This window comes from Neolamprologus multifasciatus, chromosome 1 (genome assembly GCF_963576455.1).
Source record: "Neolamprologus multifasciatus chromosome 1, fNeoMul1.2, whole genome shotgun sequence".
Lineage (NCBI taxonomy): Eukaryota > Metazoa > Chordata > Actinopteri > Cichliformes > Cichlidae > Neolamprologus > Neolamprologus multifasciatus.
In genome coordinates, this window is record NC_140439.1 from 14,589,265 (window position 1) to 14,597,373 (window position 8,109).

General features: G+C 36.7%; 1 long non-coding RNA gene across 1 annotated transcript; it reads left to right on the top strand.

The window, feature by feature from the left end:
- The first annotated feature begins 233 nt into the window (after positions 1-233).
- On the top strand, positions 234-5,940 carry LOC146525484 (uncharacterized). Its single transcript, XR_014874909.1, has 3 exons — positions 234-869; positions 2,562-2,646; positions 3,122-5,940. It is a non-coding gene; the product is annotated as an uncharacterized LOC146525484 (long non-coding RNA).
- Positions 5,941-8,109: the final 2,169 nt, after the last annotated feature.

An 8,109-nucleotide genomic window follows, 5' to 3' on the forward strand; every position in this document is an offset into this window, starting at 1 on the left:
CACTTTTTTTGTTTACTACATAATTCCTCCATATGTGTTCATTCGGAGTTTTGATGCCTTCAGTGAGAATCTACAATGTAAGTAGTCATGAAAAAAAAAACATTACATGAGAGGGTCTGTGCAAACTTTTGACTGGTAGTGTATACCTAAGTGTTGAAACTTAAAAATATATATACTTTTTTTTTCAATTTACATCAAATAATTAAGAGATAGCGTGAAGATATAAGGTGTAGGGATGGGTATTGAAAACCGATTCTTGTTGAGAACCGGTTCCCACTGTTTCAATTCCTTGGAATTGTTTGCCATTTTTGCAAACGATTCCCTTATTGATTCCAGTCGCCCCGAATGACGTCACCACATTGCGGAGCGTCGCTTACCTGGCAGGAAACACGGCGCCTAAGCGGCTCAAACGCTCAAAAGTTTGGTCATACTTTACGAGAACGGATGAACAGATATTTCATTTAAGGGAGGAAACACTACGAATATGCAAAAGCATTTGCTCACAAAACACACGATGACCTTAAATGAATGTCGTGTTTTTAATTCCGCTCCGGACTCGTGAATCTCAACCCAGCAGCAGCGGTAACGTTTGCACGTCCTCTCCCGTTAATGTGGCAGGTAAATAATCAACTAACAGTGCATATTATGTTAGCGCGATCTGCCTTATTACAAAACCTGCCATTACTGTGCATTTAGGTGACCATGATGAGAGAGACAGAGTCTGTCTGCTTCAGATGCTGGCAGTTCTCGCTGCAGTCTACCGGTAGCGTCTCCTTTCAGGCCAGGATAGACGAATGTCACCGAGCAGTGACTAAGTTTGTGGTAAAAGGCTTGCACCCATTTGCCACAGCAGATGCCCCCGATTATTGGTAAGTGAATGTTTTTAATTGTAGGCAGGGACATTACTGGATATTCTTGTGTAATTGCTACTGAATAATTTATGTTATACTTTGTTATTGCTACAGAAGAATATTTATTTTATTATTTTACATTTACATTTTTTTTTCCTGGGGACCCTGTGACACCCCATTGAAGAGCCATAGGCTGGATCTCTTAAGATCTCACTGTTGGGTTTGTAAGGCCATGTTACTCCTAAATTTCTATAATGTTCAAAGAGAAGATATAAAACAAAGTTCTAAGCTAATCGATCTTAGTATTCTCCATTTTTAAAAAGAAGCAATAAGAGAATCGATAAAGAATCGAATCGTTAAACAGAATTGCAAATGGAATCGGAATCGTGAAAATCTTATCAATACCCATCCCTAATAAGGTCTCTAACAAAAATACTATGTTAACTATTTTTATAAATCACTTATTTTCAGAGAATCAAAAGTAATTTTACAGTTAAATGACTGACAGTTTTGGGGCCAGATAAGGCCCGGTCCCTCAATATTCCATTGTAAATTACGACTAATATGTGGTGTTGGTGGTGTTGAACTTTTTGTGGCTTTGTAGGTTTTTACTGGAACCCTAATATGAGATCTAAAAAGATGCAAGTAAATGAGGCCATCATTAGACAGAAAAGCCAAATAACTCTTATCAGTTATCAACAAAACAAGGCCAAAACAAGAGGTTAATTTTTCAAAACAAGGAGCACAACAACACCAAGGGCCTGGAAGACTCTAGAAGAAAACTCAAAAAGTGAATGACAGAACTTTTTTCTCCTTATTGGAGGAAGATATATCATAAGTCTACAATCAAGAAACACATTCATGCACGTAAATACAAAGGGCTTCCAATAAGATACAAACCACTGGTGATATTCAACAGGAACAAGAAAGCCCAATTAGACTTTACCAAGAAACATACTTAGAAACAAACTCATCACTCTTCTAGCTCCTTGTTGGAAAATTGTCAAAAACTGATGCGCTTTAAAAAGAAATAGAAAAGGAAAAGAAAAGAAATGTTGGTTTGTCAAGACTGCATTATTTTTTTCAGTTTAGGTTGAGTTACGTTGCTTTAATTAGCTGCTTGTCTCACATGCTGCCTCTCAGATGTGGTAAGGTGTATATTGTGTGTGTGCAGTTTGTGTTTGACAGTGAAATTATCCATCTCTCTGTTTGCTGTGTGTGTGTGTGCGTGTGTGTGTGTGTGTGTGTTACCCGATTAACAGACTTTTGCACGATAAAAGCAATAAATGCAGCAGCAGTGACCCACTTGCCCTTGCAGCCAACAACGTAACATTTAGATGCTTTCTTTTCTTTGAGACATTAATTTTGTTTTATTTGCCAGAGCTGCTCTAACTTGAACAGTTCTGGGAAGTAAAACAAAGAGCACGCTGTGAGGCCGTTGGTCATTCTTTGATTGAGGGCATCTAAAACAAGCCGCAAGGTAAGTTTCATTCCATCAATTTGGATGAGAATGGCTGGATGGATAAATGATGTTAGATTTGAAGGATCACAACAATTAGTCTATGATGTAAAATATTAAACTACTGTCAACTGATGTGATTATCTATAAGCGAGCTTTTGCTCAGTCTGTATCTGTAGTCTCTCCCTGCTGCTTTCTTTTTCACCATGTTTTACGTCTTCGCTGTTTGTTTTTTTCTGTCTGTTTTGCAGAGAAAACACATACATGAAGTGAACTGGAGCAAGAGACTGAAAAACAGCGACAGATGCTCTCGCAGTAAGCTGTGCTGAAACAAATGTACATAACTTGGGTTAACAACAATCTTTGGTTTGTTTTAAATGTATTACTATTATTATCATTAATAGTTTTCTGGGATATTGGACTTTCTTGCTTGTTTAGATTTACTTTTAGACTACTCTTTATGCTAAAGAATATTGTGAATATTTAGTATTTAGTATTTTAGTTTTATGTAATTGAATGCTGTATATCGTTTGTGCATGTCAAACACAACCAGGGACAGGAGACTGAAATTAGCAATAGCTATAAACTCTGTGTGCAGCACAACAGTTTCATTATTTGCACTGGAATGCTGTCAAATGGCATTGTCCCTTTTAAATAAATAAATAGAAACAGAACAATATGTTAGTTCATTTTACCACAAACCCTGTACTACACCAATGTCAGTACAAACAGAGATTATGACTTCATTTTCTGTTGCATTCGCTATTGCTCTTTGTTCTTGACTTTACCTTTTTTGTCTCTGTTTGTGTAGGATTACGCAACAACTCTAGCTGGCGAGGAATTTGCAGGCAAACTATGTGGGTTGGATTTAGAAAAAAAAACATAAAGTCATAATGTTGAAGACAAAATAAAAGACGAATGCCTCTCAACTGCAACAAGCTTCTTTAATATTTTCTTAGTTACCATGGCTACTTGTGTTGTCACAACAATGACATCCAGAGAACCCGTGGTTTCATTATGTCTATTGGATGCGTTGATGGACTCCTGTTGACGCTTTCAGACTGCTTTGCATAATAAAAAATTAACTTTAACGCGCACCCTCTTTGTTATGCCGCGACCAAGCATCAGTATGTGATGGCTATTCCATATGATGCCCATTAAAGAAAAAAAATGCTCTATTCCATTAGTGGAGATAAAGGAAATCCTGTCTTATTTTGATAAGCGTCATTAATTTAGCATCATTAATTTAAGTGAGAGATACATTCCACTACTATGAGCCACTATTATGGCGTACAAGACTGCCTGCGCAACACTTAACGTGCTAAACTTATAATTGTTTCATCTGCATAACTTTCCTTCCAGGTGAACATAGTTGTAAACTATAACCTAAAAGAGGGGGATAAATTCATGCAGTTTTCATATGCTGCCCCTGTTTAAGTAAGTTTGTTATTAATTTCAGAATAAGTGACACCAGACTTCCTGAGAAAGATACAGCTGCTCCTCCACCTTTCTGTCTAAGGAGAAGACTATGAAGTCAGTGAAGGAGAACATCCTCAGCTGTGTTTGTGCATAAGCAGCACATTACTGAAACTTTTAACAGACTCTGCCTGCACCAAAAGCAATGACCTCTCCCGCTGTGCCTGTATCGCCAGCACATCTGCCGCCGTTGCAGATGATGACAAAAGTCTCTTTGATCAGCAATAACAGTCTGAAAGACTAAACAAACTCAGCAAAGATCAACCTGTTGGAACCGGCTTCAAATCAGTGATTAGCGAATCTCCTCCATCCCCACCAGATTAACTAGTTGAGCCATGACCTGATGTGTCCATCACTGAGGTGCTTCAGCTCCGAACAACAATTGTGTGACAAGAAATAAGTATTTCTGCAAAAAGTTGGAAACCAGGACTCGTACAGTTTTTCTTTTTTTCTTTTTTTTATGTTAGGTTGTTTCACAATTGTATTTTATGATTGGATTTTTTTCCATTGCAAGTGACTCAATCATTAACTTTCAATCTATGCATTTGAGAAAGGAAAGATATTTTGTAACACTGAGCATACAAAATGTAAGTTTTTTTTGGAGGTTTGGCTCCAGTGAGAAGCAACATCATATAGCAGAACCCCAGATGAAGGTAGGTGTTAATGACTGAATCCCCCTAAACTCTGGATTCTGGTGGAGATGGGGCAAAGTAAAATAGGAAAATAGGAAGTAAGAAAATAAAGCACGAAGAATAACTCAATAGAGGGAATAAAGATTTAAAATGGGATAGTAGATTTTCCTTTTTTTAAATATTACTCACTGATGATTTTTATCCTGGGATGAAAGGTTGAAATGTGCTTTTGGTTAGATCTAGTACAGTTGCAGAATTGGACATTATCCCTATTAAAAAATACATCAGATCCACATTTATTCATGATCTGTTGCTCATTATGACTTCGCCGCATAAGGTTTTTAAAAAAATGTGTTTTTAAATCCATCTCTATCTCCCCCCATTTCTGTTCCGCTCACACACATTACACTTTTTATTGTTCTACTCTCCATGTGCAGCCCTTGCAGTGATTTTTGCACTAAGCAACTTTTGTGCAGTGTACTGTTCAAAAGAAGACAATGTGATTGTAGGACAGGCTCAGCAGCAAATCCAAGCAGAGATCAGGGAAAATGCTAGGATGATAAAAATAAATAAATAAGTAAATACATAAATCAATAAAAATGCTCTTTGGTCTGACAGTTTTCAATGATGATAACTAGGACTCAGGGTGCACCAGACAGCATTTTGTTTTGGCCCTGAGTTTGATTGACAAATAATGGCCCCACAGTTGTTGTTTTTCTTAGCTCGGCACATAGTGTGTAACGGACACCCATTTCACCAGTTTGTGGCATTGGGGAATAATTACAGGAGGCCGCCTGAGGTAAGGCCTGGCAGAGTTTGTTCGTTAGTGATGAGGGAGAAGGGTGGAGGAGAGAGGGCTGGGAGGGTAGATATCTTCACTCTGCACAACAACAACACAAAAACGAGAGGGTTCTTGCTATAGCTGAACTCAGTGCAAACTAAACACTTTCCTTAAGCAGAAGCACTTCTCTCAGCCATATTCCACACGTTGCAGGCGTTCTTCTGGCTCTTCTGAATAAATAAACAACATAATGCACATGAACAACCTGCATCCATTTGATATTTACCTTAATTGTATGGAGGTTTCTGGGGGGGGGAAATGCCACAAGGGGTTATGGTTACTTCCACATGCATGCACACTTATACCATGCAGTCATTTAAATTAACAAATCCCCCACAATAAAATAAAATGCACAGGTAGGCATCATGTAGCAAGAACGCTGAATGAACCGAAGCAAAGTAGTATTCATTCACCAAAGTATGCTGAGCACAAAACAAAGACGAATAGGACAACTGTCGGCTTAACTGACAGGAGACATTTTTGTTGCTGCGTTAGTGTGCTTGTTCCATCGTCTGTTATCTGGTAACAGAGGTGGGAAGTAATGAAGTACAAATACTTTGTTACTGTACTTAAATAGAATTTTCACGTAGTAGTACTTTACTTGAGTATTTATTTTTCTGAGAACCTTTTATAATGACTCTGTATATTTTTAAACATATATTTGTACTTTCTGCTCCTTACAATTTCAAAACAGGTTTGTTACTTTTAGTTTAACGTACTTCAACATAGTTATTATTTCACCACTGAAAACCAATTTCAGCCTAAACAGTAATGTATGAAATGTAATCCTGGTTGCATATTAATCACCAGTGGGATAAATTTGTGCCTCAGTTGGTGGTTAAAGATGGCTGCTGTTTTTGTTTATTTATTTATTTAATTATTATTTTTTTGCCACAACACGGAAATGACTGCAGGTGTACTTCAGCTAGCTAGCGCTACAGAATACGAGCGGGCATAAAGGGAGTAACATGTTGTAGCAGGTAATTTCAAACTCTGCGTTTCTATCAACTCGACAGACATCAGTAAACATACAAACAGTTTGTATGCAGTTTGTCTCACAATGTGCGGCTAGCTAAAGGGAAAGAGAAATAACTCCACTCAGAGATGGAGAAACATGAGATAGAGGACAGGAGAGGGAGAAGAGAGGTTAGATTCACAGGTAAGAACTACTCAGACCCAGCCCATCAAAAAATAGCCAGAAAATTCTGATTTTTTGGAACCGTGATGTTTATTAACCATTATAACAAAATCAGTTTTTTTTCCTATATCATGTTGTGAATGATATTTTGTATGATATATTTATTATATAAATATATCATACAATGTATCATATTTGGTACATTGGGCATTTTTGGCAACTTTTTGTTAACAACAATGTTAATTTTAGACCAAAAAAAAGAGCTTTGTCCATAACATTTTGAAATGATTCAAGCTGAGTACATTTATTAGAATTTAAATTTAGACTAAAATAAAGTTTGTATTCCCACCTACAAGTATTATTTTATTACTACATAAATATAGCGCATGGTTCAATTAGCTTTGCACAAAAATAGCTGGCGCCTCGACGCAACTGTTGTTGTGATTTGTATATAAATAATAAAATTTAGTTGAATAGAAACATCCTCCAAAGAGTTACTTTTTACTTTTTTACCTTGAGTACATTTCAGAGCCAGTACTTTTTCACGTTTACTTGAGTAAAGAAGTTAAATCAGTACTTCAACTTTTAATAGATTAATTTTTACTATTAGTATCTTTACTTCTACTTAAGTACTTTCTGTACTTTTGCCACCTCTGCCTGTGAATGATTTTAAATCACATCAGAGAATATTATATGGCATTAAGCTAAAGCTGTGGTTACAACTGTAGCTTGCCTTCACCAGTGTATGTGAGAGTGAATGAATAGTGGTATTGTAAAGCGCTTTGAGGGTTCTTGCTTTGAGAGTATAGCAAGAACCCTCTCGTTTTGTCTTGTTGTTGTCCCGAAAAGCGCTATATAAATGCAATCCATTATTATTATTATTATTATTATTATTATTATTATTATTATTATTATTATTACAGATAACATTCTGAGAAAGTAAGATTAAAAGAACAAGAAAATAAAGAAAGAAGTTCCTTGTACTAACATAGCTCTCAAAAGTTCAAGGATTCACCAGTCCAGTGATGACTTTTTATGTTTTTATGATAGCTTTTTATCATTTTAATCAAAGACGGAAGGTGTTGTGCTTTGTGTTCACTCTAAAGTCCTTTGAGGCCAGTGTGTGTAGTTAATATCGTTTAGATGGAAAGTACACAAATACTATTTACATTTCTAATAAAACAAACAAATTGAACATTGAACTTCCCTGATTTTCTGATTGTCACTTGTGTTTCCAGTTCCAGTGGGTAAGGCTGATAGATCAGACGACAGGTATAAGGGAGCCCTTAACTCATGTAGCACAAGTAAGTTGAGTGCCTGCAGTGATTATGCGTTTGCACTGCAAGAATTGTAGATAGGCATTGGATACAAAAGTCACCAGCTGGACAGCTGGGGTTAAAGGGCTTTTGTTATTCAGACATACAGTTAACAGCAGGAAACCAGTTAACAGGCAAGGCAACCTCAGAGATAAGAACACTAAAAGAAAAAATAAATGCAACCCATAGCATCTGACAAATGACTTATATACTCCAACACTAATGAGCTGAATCAACACAGGAAACTGTCTAGAGTGTGAGAGCAGGGCCTAAAAGGAAAATACACAATACTAAACAAAAAACACATAGACTGGTACACTACTGAACCACTTGTGACAGATGTTAACAATGTAAAACTCTGAAAAATAAAATTCTCCTAAATGATAATGTGGCATT